This window comes from Sarcophilus harrisii, chromosome 4 (genome assembly GCF_902635505.1).
Source record: "Sarcophilus harrisii chromosome 4, mSarHar1.11, whole genome shotgun sequence".
Lineage (NCBI taxonomy): Eukaryota > Metazoa > Chordata > Mammalia > Dasyuromorphia > Dasyuridae > Sarcophilus > Sarcophilus harrisii.
Genome location: NC_045429.1, coordinates 17,043,129 through 17,063,990, shown reverse-complemented (window position 1 = coordinate 17,063,990; position 20,862 = coordinate 17,043,129). Strand labels below are relative to the sequence as shown.

The 20,862-nt window shown below is 37.9% G+C and overlaps 1 long non-coding RNA gene across 4 annotated transcripts in view; it reads right to left on the bottom strand.

Moving 5' to 3' along the window:
• LOC116423736 overlaps window positions 1-20,862 on the bottom strand; it is a 99,825-nt gene that overhangs the window by 57,596 nt on the left and 21,367 nt on the right. For all 4 annotated transcript variants that reach the window (XR_004234254.1, XR_004234251.1, XR_004234252.1 and 1 more), the window contains exon 2: window positions 1,285-1,590. This is a non-coding gene — a long non-coding RNA (uncharacterized LOC116423736). The remainder of the gene's footprint in view (window positions 1-1,284; window positions 1,591-20,862) is intronic.

Below are 20,862 nucleotides of genomic sequence, written 5' to 3'. Positions count from 1 at the left end.
CATTCACATACTCCCCCATTCAATGGACTCCAGTGACCCCCTATTGTCTCCTACTTCAAATAGAAATCCCTGTCCATTCCTGCCTTCTGGTCTTACAACTTGTTTTCAAAAAACAAAAACAAAAACAAAAACAAAAAACATTGAATTTGGAGAAGAAAAAAAAAAAACACCTGAGTTTAAGAGCAGGTTTCCCCATTTCTCCTGGCCTTGGGCAAAATATTCAACCTAGCTCTAACCCTCAGTTTCCTCATCTGCAAAATGGGGATAACAATTCCATCATGTCCATCCCACAAGGTTGGCAAAAGCATCAAAGATAACTGGAGCTCTAATCCAAAAACTTGGTCTCCGATACTAGATTTATCCTTTACTACCATGGGCTATTGGGCAAGTGTTGTACCCTTACTTCCTTTAGTAGAGTAGTAGTCAAAGGAGGTGTAGATGAGCTCTAAGGTCCCTCTCAGCCCTAGCTTCTATTATTTTAATGCTTATGAATGGAAAATGACATTCCACTGGAGTCAGTGTTCTTGATCTGGAAGGGACATCGGGGGTCACTGAGTCCAGGGGATACCCTGTCTGGACATGAGCAAGCTCAGGCCCACTGAGGTCATGGGCAAGGGCACACAAAGAATCAGCACCGGGCTATCCTTTGAGGCCTGTTCCTCTGATCTCTCTTGGATGGAAGCTCCTGGCTCCCATCCAAGGGACACAAGGGAGATTGATTCATTGTTGACATTTTGTATTTCCAGGCTCCATCCAACACCTGTCACACAGTAGGCATTTCATTAAAAAACTTGTTGACTGACTGAATTAAAAGTGTTCTTCAACCTATAAATATAAGGAATTATTATTACTTAGATCAAATGAAGTTACAAACACACACTCCCACCAGCACACACACACACACACACACACACACACACACACACACACACACACTGGGCACCCTCACACATATGCACTCGTTCCTATGCACAAGCACCCCCTCACACACACACAGACACACACTCCCTCACACACACACTCACTCAAGTTTCCAAAACATAATACCTAAGGGCCCAGCACAGCTGCGAGATATAAAGAACACACAGTTCTTTCACATATTCCCATATTTTAAGCAGTCCCAGTGTTTGTCCCATGAAACCCTTTGCTCAGCTGGTTTCCTGCTATTTATATTAGGACTATAAATTTGCTGCCGAGCTGACTTGTTCTGTTTAGGAAGAAAACTTACAAGAAAACTTCTAGGAGCATAAAATGGGCAGGAAGTCGTTGTTATAAAAATGGTACCTCGACTTGGTGGGGGCTCCATTGGACAAAGGCTCAGCTTCTGCGTGCAAGCTCGTAATGCCGAAGAACTGGGGCAGCTCAGGTCCTTCCCATCTTGACTCGCCATCGGTCAGCTCCTCCAGGGAGGACTCCTCTGGAGCTTCGATAATAATTGAACATGAAATGTTTGCAATCTCATCAGGAGAGTGACTTCTACTCTTGGAGCCTCAGTCTCTTCTTCCAGAAAATGAGGGGTTCCATGAATCCTGTGTTTCTTTCCAGGTTGAAATCTAGCCTAGTCCCTTCTCCTCTGGGGACTGTGTTGTCCTGTATGAAATGAGAGAGTTACATTAAAAAGCTTTTATGCTAATTCATGTTCCACATCATGGCCAAATGAATATTCAGAAAGCATGACTGATCATATCACCCACCCTCATCAAAGACTCTCAATAATTTCCTATGGCTTCTTTTTTTTTTTCACTTTGGATAATTATTACTCATATTTATATAGCACTTTAAGATTTTTTTTTTGCTAAGGCAGTTGGGATCAAGTGACTTGCCTAGGGTCACACAGCTAAGAAGTGTGGAATGTCTGGGGTCAGATTTGAACTTAGATCCTCCTGACTTCAAGGTTGGTGCTTTATCCACTGTACCACCTAACTGCCTTGCACTTTAAAATTTTCAAAGTGCTTTACAAATATTGTCTCATTTGATCCTAAACCACAATCCAGGGAGGTAAGTGCTGTTTTTATTCCCATTTTACAGATAAAGGAAGGGGACTGATAAATGGTCAAAGGATATAAACAGGCTTGTTTCAGAAGAACAAATCAAAGATACCTACACATAATGACATGAAAAAATGTTCTAAATCATTACTACTTAGAGAAATTAAAATAAAAACATTACTGAGGTACCACTTCATACCTATTACGATAGAAAAGGAAAAATAACAAATGGTAGAGATGTGGAAAAAGAAGTACACATGCTCTGTTGGTGGAGTTGTGAACTAATCCAACCATTCTGGAAAACAATTTAGGATTCTGCCCAAAGGAATATCAAATTGTGCAAATTCTTTGACCCAGCAATACCATTATTATGTCTGTATCTCAAAAATATCATAAAAGGGGGAAAATCTACATATATAAAAATATTTATAGTAGCTCTTTTTGTGGTGGCAAAAAATTGGAAATTGAACGAATACCCATTGATTGGGGAATGGCTGAACAAGTTGTGGTACACTATTGTGACAATACTGTCGTACTAAAAGAAATGATGAGTGGGATGGTTTCAGAAAAAAACTTGTAAAACTTACATGAAGTGATGCAAAGTGAAGTAAGCAGAAAGAGGAGAACATTGTACACAGTAAATATATATATATACATATATATGTATATATATATATATATATATATATATATATATATAACAACAATGACAACAAAACAAAACAACAACAACAAAAACTTACTCTTATCAAAACAATAATCCAAGACAATTCCAAAGGACTTGTGTTGAAAAATGCTATCCATCTCCATAGAAAGAAATGATAAATTCAGAACAAACTGAAACATTTTTAAAGTTCTAGTTTAAATTTTTGTGTGTTTTTCATGACTTCACATGTATGATCGACACCGAATTGCTTATCTTCTCAAGGTAGAAAGGAAGGAGAGAATTTGGAGTTCAAACTTTAAAGAATGGTTATTTTAAAAATATTTACATGTAATGGCCAATAGCAAAATAAATAAAAATATATTGGGAGGGGGAAAGAAACTTCGGAAAACATATCACCAGGCTACAATTTTGCCCAGAATCTTTGTATTGTGAGAACAGGGACAAACAACATGAAAATGGCAAATTTAGTGCAAGAGTTAAGGCAAGGTTTAAAGTCTTCTTTGTTGTCTCCAGGACAGACTCCAAGGGACTCTTCTAGCTTAATATCGTGTGATTTTGAGAGATCTCTGTGGGTCAAAAGTTCCATGGAAAAGATAAGATTTTTAACCGTAAACAAAATCTAGATTCAAATCTTGCCTCAGATACTTAGTCACCTTATTGATTCTGGGAAATTTACTTACCTTATGCTCTCTGAGTGGGCTTTATGGCCCTAAAGTTCCCTTATAATTTTGCTTCATTGATTCCAGGATTCTTTCATTTAAAACAGGAACAGGCCTTAAAGTTCATTGTATAAACTTCTTGATGTCCAGAATGAATTCATTTTTCTTTTTGACTCCATAGCTTCTTGTAAAGTGGCTGGTACATAAAGCAACTTAATAAACGCATACATTTTTGCTTATAGCTAGCACTAAATAAATCTCTTTTTTTTTTATTTTTTGTTTCATCTAACTGAAACTGTATTTTACAGATGAGGAAACTGAGGCTCACAAATCTTGTGACAAGACTACATAGGGATACATAACTAAGTTGATACTGGGACTTGAAAGATGAACAGAATTCAGAAATAATAGAGAAAGAAAGGAAGAAGCGAATATTTCAGCCTGGAAATGGCACCAGCAAAGTCAGCAAGTCAAGTTAACTAACATTTATCAAGCAGCAACTGTGTGACAGATGCTGGGTTCAGCAATACCAACTTGAAGATATGGTTGCTAAGCTCACTGGGGGCTCCTGGGTGAATTTTAGGAAAATCTGAAAACCAGCATTCAATTCCCTTTTATTCTATTTATAAACACCTTGTAAATGCAAATCTGAGACTCTGCAAAGAGATGTATCTCCTTTGATTTGAGCATAATGAACTCTTTATAGCATTGTAGAAAGAGGAGCAAACTTGGAATTACCAAGAACTAGTTCTGAATCCTACTTTGGACACCTATGCTATATGACCTACTCACTCCCTTTCAGGGTTTCCTGATCTCTGATCTCTAAACCTGATTTTCCTTATCTCATTGTTGGATTCAGTGAACATCGTTGAGTCTAGGACCTTGTCATTTGAATGAAAGAGTAAGAAGGCCCCTGAAGCAAAATATTCCCCCTGAGAAAGCAATGGAATGAATTGGTCATTATAAGGTAACTCCTTCCTCCATAAAAATATTGTATTTAGAGAGCTAGGTGGTGCAGTGGATAGAGCACCAGCCCTGAAGTCAAGAGGACCTGAGTTCAAATCTAGTCTCAGACACTTAACTCTTCCTAACTGTGGGACCCTGGGCAAGTCACTTAACCCCAACTGCCTCAGCAAAGATATATATATATATATATATATATATATATATATATATATATATATATATATACAGAGAGAGAGAGAGACAGAGAGAGAGACAGAGAGTATTTATACTTTTTTTTGATATAGCAAATGACTAAGATTTTTTTTAGCATGAGTCCTTACCCCACAACTCTAACCCTAGTTGATATAAATTGTAATCCATATATACATGGGGAGATAGCATTTGAGAATTACTATAGATGAAAATGCCCTCACCCTCCTGGCTGCCCGTTGATGGGCTCTACAGAATTTAGTCAGACTGGAACATATATAACAGACCATTTATATAATAATTATGTATAATATATTATCATATTAATATTATATAATAATAATATTATCGATATATTAGAGATCATATTATATGTTACATAATATCATGTAAGAGAGTCTGTGCTCCCTTCTAGGGCCTTCGTGAACCAGAGGAGCCCTCTGCATGCCAGGAGGGCTTTAATGGAGGGCTCCACTGCTGTAGCAACAACAACAATAACAAACCCTTATTAATCCAGTATTGGTTCATTTAAAATAGCACATTATTCAAAGTAACAGCTGCTAGTCAGATGACAACTTCCCTAATGATCTTTAGCAAAAACGTTGGCTAACGAGAACGTGATTAATTCAAAGTCTGTTTTCCTCTGGGTCCTTTGCACTTCAGATTAAGGGCCTTATTATATATTAAACACACGCGGAATAATATTTGAGTTAAATGCATATAGTAAACAATGGAACTTCAAATGCAATTATGCCCATGGATGTGGATGGCATTTCCGGCCGCGGAGAGTGGAACACATGCTTTGCAAGGCACCGAAGGCAGATAATTATGCCCAGAAGTACATTATTATGACTGTTGCTTAATTGGGGTTTATTTTTCCTTTCTTCTCATCCTAATTATGCATTCATTCGCCTACACGCTAAGTGATGCTGACACTTTGGTGACAGAATGTTTGCTTTCATTCACATAAAACCTTCTGAGTGCTTTTACCATCCTTCGAGGCCCAAAGCAAAGAAGGAAAACGTTTGCAGGCTTGAAATGTGTTTACTTGGTCTGATGGACTCAGACAACTTCCAAGTCCCATGATTAGAGGATGTTGGATCATTTTAGCGATATTAGGATGGTGTAAGGAGACACTATGAGAGGCAATATGGTGGAATGGATAGAGCACTGACTTCAGATCCAGGAACACCTCTGAAACATTCTGTATCTATACTTTAGCCTTGTAGGGTTCCAGGAGATGCTCTATGACTGAAGGAAGCTAGCCCTTATTAAGTGCCTACTGTATGCAAGGTACTGTGCTAAGCACTTTACAGATATCTCATATGATCCAACTCTCTGAGGTAGGGGTTATTGCTCTCCCCATTTTAAGTTTGAGGAAATTAAGGAAAATAAGCTAAGTGATTTGGTCAGGGTCACCCAGTTAGAAAGTGAGGGGAGATTTGAACTGGAGTTTTCCCCACTCCAACACCTTACCCACTTCTCTGCCTGATTAACAATGAGTTGTAGAGCAGGAGCAGACCTTAGATGTTCCCTGCAACAGTAAAATCACAGGTCCTTTTTCTCTCCATAATGGAATTGTAAAATACCACAAATTGGGTGAAGAAAGAAATAAAGGGGGCAGCTAGGTGGTGCAGTGGTTAGAGCACCAGCCCTGAAGTCAGGAGGACCTGAGTTCAAATTTGGCCTCAGACACTTAACACTTCTTAGCTCTGTGACCCTGGGCAAGTCACTTAATCCCAATTGTCTCAGAAAAAAAAAAAAGAAGGAAGAAAGGAAGAAAGAGATAAGGAAGAAAAAGAAAGAAAGAAAAAATAAAGGCCTATGAAATGAAACCAAAGGAGATCTGCAGCATAAAATCCATAAACTCAACATCATTGATTATAAATAATATTTATTGAGTATCTACTAAGTGCTAATCATTGTACTCAGGCACTTACAATTATCTCCCTTGATTTTTCACAACAACCTGGAGGTAGTGCCACTATTATCTCCATTTTATAAATGAGGAAACTGAGCCAGACAGAGATTAAGTGACCTGCTAGTCAAATAGCTGAAGCCAGATTTGAACTCAGGTTTTTCTGACTCTGGACCCTAGCTATTATGTTATCTAAGTATACATTGACCAGGACTAGACAACACAAATCAATCAAATCTCAGTCAAGGAGCTTCCTAAGGACTTGGGTTCAGAAGGAGACACAGAAAAACATAAAATGTTTGTCGGATTCTGCCCCAAATACTTAAAACTGGATAATCCTAGAGCAGTCACTCAATATCTTTGGGCCTTAGTTTCCTAATCTTGATCACAGTTTTCCTAATGAAGGGTTGGGCTCAATGATCTCTAAGGTCCCTTTGAGCTCTAAATCTGTAATCTTATGCCCTGAGGTCAAATTCTACCTCAAACATAATAGCATTTGGATCATGAGTAAGTCACAATCTCTGAGACTCAGTTTTCTTATCTACAAAATGAAAATCCAATAATTGGTCAGTCAACAAGCATGTATTAATGAAGGTGCAATTACTATTTGTCAAGCATTTTGAGGATACAGATACAAAGAATGAAATAATCCCTACTTACACTCTAGATGACAATATATGTATGAAGAAAGCTTTTTTTTTTTTTTTTTTTTTTGCAAATTCATGAGGGTTATATAAAAATGTGTTATTTCCACAGGCAAAATGTGAGCTCCTTGAAGGCAGGAACTCTTATATTTCTGTCCTGGTATTACCATTTCCTAGCACCATGTCTTGCACACAGTGGTTGCTTAATAAATATTGTCTGTTAAATAAAAATTAAAAAATTAATAAAATAAAAATAAACAAATAAATATTGTCTGTTAAATAAAAATAAAAAATAAATAAATAATGCCTGTTTAGTGAACTAGCTTTGTGGACTGTCTAAACAATTCTATATCTTGAAAGCAGAAACTCTTATATTTCTGTTCTTATATTACCAGTTCCTAGCACCATGTCTTGCACACAGTGGTTGCTTAATAAATATTGTCTGTTAAATAAAAATTAAAAAATAAATAAATTAAAATAAAAATAAACAAATAAATAAATAAATATTGTCTGTTTAGTGAACTAGCTTTGTGGACTGTCCAAACAATTCTATATCTTGAAGGCAGGAACTCTTATATTTCTGTCCTTGTAATACCACTTCTTAGCACCATGTCTTGCATACAGTGGTTGCTTAGTAAATATTGTCTGTTAAATAAAAGTTTAAAAATAAATACAATAAAATAAAAATATACAAATTATTTGTTTATTTTTATTTTATTTTTAAATGTCTGTTTAGTGAACTAACTCTGTGGACTATGCAAACAATTCTATATCATGAACTGGACAATAGGCATTCTTCATCCACTTGGTTTTTCCAGGGCAGATGTTTAGGATAAACTCTTCCTAGCAATTTACCAATTTAACTTATGAGACTCTGAGATGTTCTGTGATTTAATGCAATCAGCAAAAAGCCATTTCCCAAGAGAAGTTTCTGTAGCACCTCACCATTTATAGGCAATTCTTCATTTTAGACTTTAAGCTTGAAATCCTCCAAGACAGCGGAAAACTTTTTTTTAGTAACCATATGCTTCCTTGGTTTGTACCGTCATCCATGTTAATAGACAAAGGGACATCAAGCAAAATTATCTTTTTTTTTCATTTTTCAAAAAATCTTGTCTCGTTTTAATATCTTCAGGAGGGAGAGCTTGTTGGAGGAGGGATCCTGAACGTGACATTTAATTCAACCAAAAAAATGCTTTTTTCAATCAATAAAAATAAACATATGCAACTATTGTAATCACTGCCCCTTTCAACCATTTAAAACATCTGTCAAGTTTTGTTCAGCTGTCAAGTACTATTTGTGAAAATGTGCCTGCTTATGTATTCACCAAGAATGTGTGTACATTTTACAGAGATAGGAAAGTCAGGATAAGAGTTGCTAGTTACTGAAATTCCTTGATCATCATTAGGGATGGGGCAGTAATAAATATGGATTTCTTCCAGAGTTTCCTCCTTAATTTCAAATGTCTTGAGGATTACTTTGATACAACTGAAAAACCTTAACAAGTATTATGTGGCAGACCCTCCCTGTGCTGGGAGCTAGGGAGACAAAGGAAAAAGAAAAACAATCCTTGGCCCCCTCAAGATCTTACAATTTATAGGGTTTCTCTCTTTGGCCTTGTTTAATTCTGTGTGGTTCTCACTAACTTGAATGAGGGCAGAAATGAATCATTTTTCATGTTTTCAGATAACAGGAAACTTGGAAGGAGAACCAGCCCTGAAGAGGAAAGCCAAAATTCAAAAATATTTCAAAAGACTAGAACAATTGGCTGAATATTATCCCCAAAAATCCAATGAGAACAAATGTAAGATTCTACACTAGATTAGATAAAATTAGATAGATAGATAGCTGGCTGGCTGGCTGGCTGGATAGATAAGTAGATGAATGGATGGATGGATGGATGGACAAAAAAGTGAGTGAAAGAATAAATTTATGGATCAGTCAATAAATGTGTAGAAATAAAGTCTGTATTTGCAAGAATGCAGGAAGTGTATTTACATTGCAGCTGATCTGAAAAAAAAAAAAAAACATTGGGGGTTTTACTCTATAGCTAGATCAACATGAGTCACCAGTGAAATGTGGTAACTCAAACAATGGCTGTTTTCCCAGACTGCATTGAGAGAGTCAGTGTTCATGAAGGTGATGATTCACATTCATTCTGCTTTGGTCAAAGGACACCTGAAGTGCTGTGCTGCATTCAGCAAAGGAGTCTGAGAAGGAGTAAGCAGAGAGGTAGGAGGAGAATCAGGAGAAAACTTTATCACAAAAATCTAGAGAGGAGAATGTTAAGGGACAGGCCAATTGTCTGAGAACCTCCACAGCTGTGGATGATAGCATCTGAAGTAGCTGCAGGGCAGCCTTTGCTGACACAGGTGTTGCAGACTAGGAACTAGATAAATTGGAGGCAGAGGGAAGAGGAGAAAGATCAGACAATGCAACAGTCTCTCAATGGTCTGTTTAAAGAACAGCAACTGCCTCCCAGTCTCCTTGTACAATCCTCTCACAAGAGGAGATCCATTCTGGATTGGATCTCCAGCAGCCACTGTCAGGTGACTCCTGTGTATTCCAACAGGAGAAAGTATTCACGAAGAGATGATACCCAAGTATTAATAGCTACAAAAAGGCCAAGAAGGAGAAGGGATAAGAAAAGACCTTTGGGTTTGGTAACTAAGACACCACAGGTAACTCCTCTTCTGTCCCACTTTCCCTGGCTAGTTTTCCTGTATGCTGACCTGAGAATATTGTGAGGATAAAGGGGTGGGGATGGGAAATGGGGAGAGAGTTGAAAGAATGCCAGATTTAAAATAAGAGGACTGGGGTCCCATTTCCCCCATGTATTAACTGTGTGACCTTAGACAAGGAACTTCACCACTTTAGTTCTTCATCTATGCAACTTAAAAAGTTGGGTTGGACAAATTCTAAAGTCCTTCCGAGCTCTTTTAAGATCCTTTGATCCTAAGAAATCTAAACGTGGAACAAGAGAATGGAGTGAACCCTAAGGCATTCCAGGACTGAAAACAGGACCCCTGATGGCTGAGTTCTCTGCTCTGGAGGAGCAGAAAGGCTTGCTTAAGGGAGACAAGCAGAGGAGGTTTCTTTAATGGGTGAAGGACTACATTAATGTGCAGAGTTCCGAGACCACAGCTGGGTCCTGCTGGCCAAAAGCTTTGGGAGAGGGCTGGGAGTACAGGCAGAGTGCCCAGCTGCACAAGTGAAGAGGTCTGCTACCATCTGCTGGAAGATTTTGGAGAGAGCTACGATGCAGACAGGGATGATGCAGACCGAGAGCTGCTCTAGAAGGACAGAGGCAGCATCTGCCCTCTGGGCTATCCATCCTTTATTCAGTTGCTAAACTGCAGGTCTAATCATGTCACTTCCTTACTCAATAAATTCTAGTGGCTCCCTATCACCTCCATGAGGGAAGCTAGGTGGCGCTAGAGGGGATAGAGCACTGGAATGGGAATCAGGAAGACATCTCCCTGAGTTCAAATCTGACCTCAGATACTTGATAGCCACATGACCCTGAGCAATCTTCAACCTGTCTGCCTTAGTTTTCTTATTTTAAAATAAGCTGGAGAAGGAAATCGGAAATCTCTCTAGTATCTTTGCCAAGAAAACCCCAAACAGGATCATGGAGAATCAAACACAGGTGAAACATTTCCACAATAACGTCACCTTCAGACTCGAATTCAAAATCCTCTGATGGGCATTTAATCCTCTTCTGAACCCCCATCTTTCCAGTCTTCTTACACCTTATTTCCCTCAACATACTTTTCAATCCCAGAGACACTATCAATTTTGCTATATTACAAACAAAACAATTTCGGTGATGGACATTTTTTTTCAGACTGTCCACAATGCCTGGAATATTCTTCCTTCTCATTTCCACCTCCGGCCTCCCTGGCTACTTTCAAATCTTTTACAGGAAGTCTTTCTCAACTCCTCTTAATTCTAGTGTCATTCTTTTTTTTTTTTTTTTAACCTCTTTTCCAATTTTCCTCTATTTAACTTGTTACAACATATTTTTGCTTGTTGTCTCCCTCATTAAAACTGTGAGCTCTTTGAAGTCACGGACAGTTTTTTGCCTCTTTTTGCCTCTTCAGCACTATAATATTCTCTCTTTCTGTCTCTCTATCCATCTGTATCTCTGTCTTTCTAAACACACACATACACACACACACTATGCACTATAGTACCTCTGTTTTCCACAATCAAGTAGAACAAATGTAATCCCTCCCTTTCCCCTAACAATGATTGATGGAAAATAAAGAAAAAGATTGAGGTTGGGGCTTATTTTTTTTTCTTTTCTTTGCATCAACAACACTTAGCACAGTGCCTAGCTAGTGCACATAGTAAGTCCTTAATAGATGTTTATTAACTGATTACCTGTCAAGTTATGGCTGAGAATATCAGCTGGGATCTGGTTCTCTAAGGAAGCGTGGCTCTCTGGTGAATATGTTTCTTTTCCAAGAGACTCTTTAGTCATTTACATTTCTTTTCCTTGAAGTATAAATAAGTCTGTATCTTTTCTAAGCCTTGTGGCTTATAAGTTGGTGATAGGAACTGGAAGCATGGATAAATAGATAGATGCTCCCAAATTATCGAGGGAGTCAAAATGAGTAGTTAACTTGAGGATTCCAAAATCTAATGAGGTCCTTTAAGGCACAGGAATCTCTTGTGAATAAAAATTGCCCATTGAGTAATTTCCAAGCCCCAAAACATGCATTCTAGGATTGCTGCTTATTCATCAGTGCTTAGAGAAATTAAAGAAGATGTTCAGGAGAAAGGGAGAGACAGAGAGAGAAACAGAAGCGGGGAGGGAGATTATGTGCATAATACAAATATAATGTACATTATTTATATATGCATATGTTTATGTGGATATATGCACACAGATGAAAATGCTTCTACAGGTCTCCTGATCACCCCCCAGGACATCTGTTGTTTGGAACTGCAAGCTATTTTAGTATTGAATGCATTCAGGATCTAATCAATGTGAAAATGTAAACCCAGTCACATCTCCTCATCCTATGTGATTTCTGTCCATATGCTTCCATAAATCAATTAAGCAATAAGCACTTATTAAGCACCAACTATAAGTTAGATACTCTATCAGGCGTAAAATTACAGAGACAAACATGGAATAAACTTTCTTCTCAATTCTGTCTTGCACAGAAATTGATACCAATGTGCTAGGGATATTCCCTTAGTCATTTTCTTCTCTTGGAGATACAAAAGCAGTCCATGAGCTTTCTAGCCTTCTTTCTCCTTTTGCAAGACTGTCCAGACTCTTTTTTTCAGGCCCACATGTTCTGGATGATCCCTCACATGACACTTATCAAGTGCCAATCCTTTTTGGTAAGAGCTACTGCTCACTTAGACCTGCCATGTCTGTTGTCCATCGGATTCACCTAAAGGTTCATAGCTCCTCATCCTTTCAGGGGCCTGAGACTAGCAGCTAGATGACATTACCAGGTTATATTGCTATTTTAAAAGTCTAAGGAAGTGTCCATTGCCTAATAAATTGGGCAACATACATTTTTCATTTCGTTGTTTTCTTCTCATGTGGATTGCTAAAGGCCCATGTAAAAAGAAGCAGCCCAGAACAGTCCCAGCTTATGAACGTGCCTCCAAGACACACTAGCCATGTGATCATGGCCATTATGGAAGTTCTGACTCTAGTGTTTTGTTAAAATGTAGTTAATCAGCTACTTTCTCTATCTCACTTGGTTTCTCTGAGAGTTAAATGAGATACTATTTGTGCTATATAATTATCGATGATTACTTTCTTAAGTGAACTATTAAATATGCAAATAAATAGATTTTATAATAGATCTGTTATAAGCAGACAGACCTTGAATACTTCAGCTTGAGCCCCCACTAGTGTGCTTCTTTCCAAGGTTATCAGCTGATATTCATTGAATCAGCCATTCTTCAGAAGCTTTTAGAATGGGGATTTACTAAAGTAATAGAGGAAGAATAATTGATACAAAATATTTCTCCAAAAATCTGAGACATCCTCTCCTATAAGAATCAATACTCTAAAGGAGAATGGATTTATAATGAGAGAAAATGTGGGAAAGGACTAGTTCACAAGTCTTGTTTCTTTAAAAGTCCTTTCTCTTCATTAGTAGGCCATTCGAGAAGTTCCCTTTAAACATGGTGAATATGTCCATCTATTCTTGGCTTCCAATGTTGCTGAATGCCACCAAGTGATCCTGGTTTACCAGTAGGATAACAATGGGAAGATGACTGCCATCATTGTTCTGGGAAAAATTAGTATGCTGATGAAAATATGGCAAATTCATCATCCTTCAGACCCATTAAAACTGACAAGATACTCTTCCAATCAAAGATGGAGGGGGAGGAAGAAGTCCTGCCACATGCTTGCAGTTCCTTCTTAGGGGGGCTAACTAAAATACTACACTCATATCAATTTCCTCATTTCAGCTTTAAGGCCAGAAGGCATAAAGCTATAACTACATGTCCAGCACCATTTCACTTTGTTAAAAGACTTTCAAATACTTTTAATACTGGGGCTTTTTGATTGAAATGTGTTATTACCTAGCTAATGTATCAGGTTAAAGTGGGATGGGTTGACTTTGACCCCACTATTACACTGTTTGAGGTTAAATTTGCCAGCAGGAGTCACCTCATGGAACGTGCTCAGAATTGCTATTTGTTCTGATTCTGACAAACACATGATATTTTGAGGACTCGATTTTAGACATTACGAAAAGAACTTTACTTTTTTGAGATGAGTGGAAAACCTCCTTGGCCCTTGGTCCTTCCTTGAAAGATCCCTTGAAAGATACTGCAGGTTAGAATGCTATATCTTGATGTTCATCCTTTGTTCTTGAAGAGTTCCCGTGGCTACAGGAGGGTGATGTCTTGACTTGCGGGTGAATTGGATTTGAGACAGAACTATACAAAGTCAGCCTCTCTCTTCCAGAGTCATGACAGTGCAGTAGCAAAACATAGAATAGGACAATTGTCAATGACCTCCGAGGATGCTATGTTAATGACTAAGATGAAGAACTAGTTCAGTCTCTCTCTTTGCTTCATCCTAAGTGGAAAGTAGTATACTTAAAATTCGAGACATTAGTGGGCATTGGAGGATGGACTGAGATCTTGCCATCATGACTCCCAAATCAACTCCACAGAAGGTGTATTTAAGGAATCAAATTTGTTCATGGGTCCCTACAGCCTTATCTACATTCTTTCTAAGGTAGTTGAACATTAGCCTTAGAATGAACGTCTCCAGTTTGGAAACAACCTTGTAGTTTCAAGATGGCCAGAGACCTTGGGTACAATCAGAGGAGCAGTTGAGTCTAGCACGAGCAACAGCAATTGGTTGTGGCAGATGAAAGAATGTTTGCTTGTGGACGTGACTCATAAGGCTCAGGAGAAGTCCAGGTTTGGAGGGGAGTGATAACACAGAGCCGATGTAAAACTTAAAATGCCTTACGTAGCAGGCCAAAAATCAGTTTTACGTTCTGATGATACTTAAGCTGATGGTAACAATAACTTCAAGTTACTAAACCTTGTTTAAACTGTTTAAAATGCATGCTGGGAACCCTTCATGTTTAACATTTCTTTGCATGTAGGAATAAATTACGAGTCCCGTATCTGACTCATATTATACAGAATTTCTTTTTCATTTTCCACTTTTTGAAGAAAACTAAGACATGAGCCATAACTTAAAGCCTGAAGAAAATTATCCGAGTGTGAGGGGAAGAGAAGGGGAAGCTAATGAGCTACAGAGCATGAGCACAGGGGGTCTAGCCTCAGTCTAATTAGAGGCCAGGCTCTATTGGACAGAACTAGAACCAAACCACACACAAACAGAATGGGGAGTGGTAGGAGAATTCCCCAGGCCCTTTGGGCCTAGCAGAGATTCTCAGAGATTAGATTTGTATTTTCCATATATTATTAACATGTGATGCTGCTAGAAATGTAATGAAAAAAATAAGTACCCAAAGTTTAATGAGTTGTTACCTTAGCCAATCATGATTATTTTGCCACAATCAGCACAGTAACACTAAGGATTTGGGGGGTTTGATGGAGCTTTTTTCAAAATCACTCTTGTGTCCCAGATGTGACCTAGATTCTTCCAGAGAAATGAAAGCAGAGAGCATGCTTAGTGGTATACCAACAAACCATGATCTACATCTTGCCAGAAAGAAAGGTTTCAACTATTCTAGGAGCCATTAACTCGTTTTTTGCATCCAGAAACAAAATACCTAATGCCAGCTATTGATGGAAGAATGTAGTGGAAGTTGGAGATCAGAGTCCATTAAAAGAACCCCATCAAAACAAAACAAAAAAAATAGAAATGAGGGGACCTCTCATTTAAAAATTGTCCAAATCTTTATTATTTTGAGACATGAACAATATTCTCAATCGTTCTATACTTCAAGGAGCCATGAGTTCATTTGGGTCTGAACTCCATAGATGCCAGAAGATTCCTCTGTCTTTTAGAATGGGATCTTATGGATCATCGTGATAGAAAAAAAAAGGGGGGGGGAGTTATCTGGAGAACCAAGTCAGTTAATGAGCCTCTAGGGAAGTAGCTACAGAATTTATCTGCAGAACCAAATTTAAATCAATGCTTCCAATTTACTGGGACTCACCTAGTTTGGGGCCCACACAAAGGAATCAATTGGATTTAATGATCACTTAAGCTCCCCTCTCTCTCCTAGTTTTAAATCCTATAATCTATGATGGTATGAGATGAAAGGGGAAAAAACGGAAATACTCTAAATATTTTATATTTGCTTATTTAAAGGATAGGGACGAGGACCTCTGAGATTTGGGTTTAAGCCCTGCCTCTGACACATACTGGTTACATAATCTTGAATCAGTCCTAAGAGTTGCTTAACCAACAGTAGCTGGGAAATTCTAGATTCCTTATCCAAGTGAGGTTAACAAACATTTATAAAGAAAGGCAACAAAACCAATCAAATAAAATATAGTGTCCAGATTAGCTCTCGGGAGGGCCTCAGGATCAGTCAGAGTCAGGATCAGTCAAAGTCCTTGGTCTTTAGGAGGAGAAATGAAGGAGGCAGGCAGGAAAGCCACTCAGCTTGCCAAAGATGAATCCTGGACTCTGGAGTCTGGAGCCTAAGTCCACTCTCCTCATCATACTGTGGCAAAAAAGGCTCTGATCCTTTCCCTCAGCCCTCCAATTCTTGCCTCTGATTACCTCTTCACAACACAATCAGCAAGTGCCAATGATGAGGAGAGCCATCACATCACTGTATATTTATAGAACCATTATCACACCTTGAGTAAGTAATGAATTAGCCTTAAGTGCTCTGCTGTATTAGATTCAAATACACCTTTTCAGAGTTCCAGCCCTCTACAAACAAACAAATATAAAAATTCTGACTTTGCCCTCAGGGAGCTTACAGACTAAGGAGAAGAATCCTGCAAACAACTATACGTAAGCAAGATACAGAGGATATATTGGAAGTAATCAACGGGGAGAGACACTGGTACTAAGGGGATTTCATTAGGTTTCTTGTAGGTGACATTTTAACTGAGAATCCAGAGAAGTCAGAAGGAGATGAGAAGGGAGCCCAGCCTGAAGGAAAGCCAGTGAAAGGAGAGGAGGGTCCTGATTTCACCACCAAAGTTTACTCTCTAACCCCAAGACTCTATTCACTCCAATACACCCCCTCCCACTCATGAGTCAAGACCTTACCCTGACACATTTCCCCCTTCTATTACCCCCGAATCAATTACAGACTCCTCTGCTTCTTTTTTTTTAAGTGTAATTATCTTTTTTTTTATTTATTTAATAGCCTTTTATTTACAGGATTTATACATGGGTAACTTTACAGCATTAACAATTGCCAAACCTCTTGTTCCAATTTTTCACCTCTTACCCCCCCCACCCCCTCCCCTAGATGGCAGGATGACCAGTAGATGTTAAATATATTAAAATATAACTTAGATACACAATAAGTATACATGACCAAAACATTATTTTGCTGTACAAAAAGAATCAGACTCTGAATTATTGTACAATTAGCTTGTGAAGGAAATCAAAAATGCATGTGTGCATAAATATAGGGATTGGGAATTCAATGTAATGGTTTTTAGTCATCTCCCAGAGTTCTTTTTCTGGGCATAGCTAGTTCAGTTCATTACTGCTCCATTAGAAATGATTTGGTTGATCTCGTTGCTGAGGATGGCCTGATCCATCAGAACTGGTCATCATCTAGTATTGTTGTTGAAGTCTATAATGATCTCCTGGTCCTGCTCATTTCACTCAGCATCAGTTCGTGTAAGTCTCTCCAGGCCTTTCTGAAATCATCCTGTTGGTCATTTCTTACAGAACAGTAATATTCCATAATTTTCATATACCACAATTTATTCAGCCATTCTCCAACTGATGGACATCCATTCAGTTTCCAGTTTCTAGCCACTACAAAAAGGGCTGCCACAAACATTCGTGCACATACAGGTCCCTTTCCCTTTATAATCTCTTTGGGATATAATCCCAGTAGTAACACTGCTGGATCAAAGGGTATGCACAGTTTGATAACTTTTTGAGCATAGTTCCAAACTACTCTCCAAAATGGTTGGATTCGTTCACAACTCCACCAACAATGCATCAATGTCCCAGTTTTCCCGCATCCCCTCCAACAATCATCATTATTTTTTCCTGTCATCTTAGCCAATCTGACAGGTGTGTAGTGGTATCTTAGAGTTGTCTTAATTTGCATTTCTCTGATTAATAATGACTTGGAGCATCTTTTCATATGACTAGAAATAGTTTCAATTTCTTCATCTGAGAATTGTCTGTTCATATCCTTTGACCATTTTTCAATTGGAGAATGGCTTGATTTTTTATAAATTAGAGTTAATTCTCTATATATTTTGGAAATGAGGCCTTTATCAGAACCTTTGACTGTAAAAATATTTTCCCAGTTTATTGCTTCCCTTCTAATCTTGTCTGCATTAGTTTTGTTTGTACAAAAACTTTTCAGTTTGGTATAATCGAAATTTTCTATTTTGTGATCAGTAATGATCTCTAGTTCTGCTTTGGTCATAAAGACCTTCCCCTTCCACAGGTCTGAGAGGTAAACTATCCTGTGTTCCTCTAATTTATTAATAATTTCATTCTTTATGCCTAGGTCATGAACCCATTTTGACCTTATCTTGGTGTACGGCGTTAAGTATGGATCAATGCCTAGTTTCTGCCATATTAGTTTCCAATTTTCCCAGCAATTTTTATCAAACAGTAAGTTCTTATCCCAAAAGCTGGGATCTTTGGGTTTGTCAAAGACTAGGTTGCTATATTTGTTGACTGTTTTATCCCTTGAACCTAATCTATTCCACTGATCAACTAATCTATTCCTTAGCCAATACCAAATAGTTTTGGTAACTGCTGCTCTAATATAATTTTAGATCTGGTACAGCTAAGCCACCATCATTTGATTTTTTTTTCATTAATTCCCTTGAAATTCTTGACCTTTTGTTTTTCCATATGAACTTTGTTGTTATTTTTTCTAGGTCATTAAAATAGTTTTTTGGGAGTCTGATTGGTATAGCGCTAAATAAATAGATTAGTTTAGGTAATATTGTCATCTTTATTATATTTGCTCGCCCTATCCAAGAGCATTTAATATTTTTCCAATTGGTTAGATCAGACTTAATTTGTGTGAAAAGTGGTCTGTAATTTTGCTCATAAAGTTTCTGAATTTCCCTTGGCAGATAGATTCCTAAATATTTTATATTATCAGTAGTTACTTTAAATGGAATTTCTCTTTGTAACTCTGACTGTTGGATTTTGTTAGTGATATATAAGAATGCTGATGACTTATGTGGGTTTATTTTATAACCAGCAACTTTGCTAAAGTTGTGGATTATTTCTAATAACTTTTTAGCAGAATCTCTGGGGTTCTCTAAGTATACCATGACTCCTCTGCTTCTGATCCCAATTTCCTTGGTGATCTCTGCACCCCAGTAAAAAGTTTGAGAGAGATCCTGAACCAAATGGCCCCAAGTAGGAATGTCAATAGCACTGGAGGGTAAGGGGACAGTTATTGGTTTTATTCCTTTGAGTTCCTGTCCATTTCCTATTTCTTTTCTATGTCTCTAGTTGGATGGAGGACTGGGCCTGGTGTCAAGATCACCTGAGTTAAATTTAGCCTCAGATATCTCCTTGATGAGTGATCCTGAGTAAGTCACTTAACCTTCGTCTGCCTCAGTTTTCTAATTTGTAAAATGGGACTCATAATAGTGCCTATCTCCCAGGACTGTTGTGAGGATGAGATGAGATGTTGCTAAATTATTTTTGTTTGCTTTTTTGCAAACCCTAAAAAACACTAAGTGTTAACTAATTTTTTTTTCTGGAATATATTGGGTACTATGCTAAACACCATAGACATTATCATATTTAAAATGAGGGTTTAAGTTCAGTCCTGAATAATTTCTAAGAAAGGTGGAATGTCCTACTTATCGCCCGTCTATTTTTAGGTGTCTGACCAAAACAAAAATAAAACAAACAACCAAAAACTTCACATATTGAAGCTCAAAAATAGCTCTTCACAGAGGATTCTAATTCACCTCAGCCTCCACAGTATTTTTAGATAGCTGCATGTTTTACATTTTCTTTCCTAGTTCCCCGAGGATGCCAATAGCAATGACCCTCTTCCATCCTATCTCTTAAAGGAAAAAAAAAAACAAAACTTATTTTTATTTTTTAAAGTCCTTTATTTTCAAAACATATGCATAGATAATTTTCAATATTTCCCCTTGGAAAACTTTGTATTCCAAATTTTTCTCCCTCCTTTCCCTCCACCCTCTCCCCTGGATAGCAGGAAATCCAATATACATTAAACACATGCAATTCCTCTATACAAATTTCCACAATTATCATGCTGCACAAGAAAAGTCAGATCAAAAAGGAAAAAAGGAGAAAGAAAACAAAACACAAAGTACAAAAAGCTGAAAACCTATGTTGTGATCCACACTCAGTTCCCAGAGTCCTCTCTCTGGGTGCAGATGTCTCTCTCCATCACAAGACCATTGGGACTGGCCTGAATCACTTTGCTGCAAAACTTTTTTTATAAAGTTTTTTTTAATCACCCCATTTTTTTTACCCCCATTCCTTTTCTTGTTGGTTTCTGAAATACTAAATTAAAAAAAAAACAAATTAGAGAATCTAAAATTTGAAGAGACTTTAAAAGGTATATTGTGTGTCCAATTTATTCATTTAAATTGCAATCCAGAAAAACTGTGACTTGTTCAGTTTCACATAAGGAGTAAAAGACAGGACAAAGGTTCAAATACAAATGTTTTGACTCCTGATGCAAAATTCCAGATGCATTGTTTCTCTTGCAATTCCTCCTCAGAATGGGTGCAGGTCACCTTCCATTCCCCAAGTTGGCCCATTCTGTCTCAGGATAGCCATTGATCTTTCCAAAGTGTTTTTGTCCCCTTTTAAAACAAATATCCCATTTGAAAGCCTTGGTGATTGGCATATGTCAGATTACAGATGGCTCCAACTCAAAAAGGACCTAAAATGTGATCTTAGAAGGCCTCAGCAATGGAATTTTGGCTCTTAGTATAGGAAAACCCCTGGAAGGAGATGGGAATATGAATAGAAAGTTATTAGCTTCAGGGAGGTCCAAGAGTAGGTGTGTATGTGTGTGTGGGGGTGTCCTGGCAGGAAGAAGGAACAAGGCATCAAGCTAAGTAGGTAGCAGATAATGGGCAATAGTCCAATCCAGTAGGTGGTCTTCCTCAGGAAGGTCTGGCAGGAGACAAAGCCATGAAGAGGAGCTATTCCCTTCCCAGCACAGAGCTGATAAATCC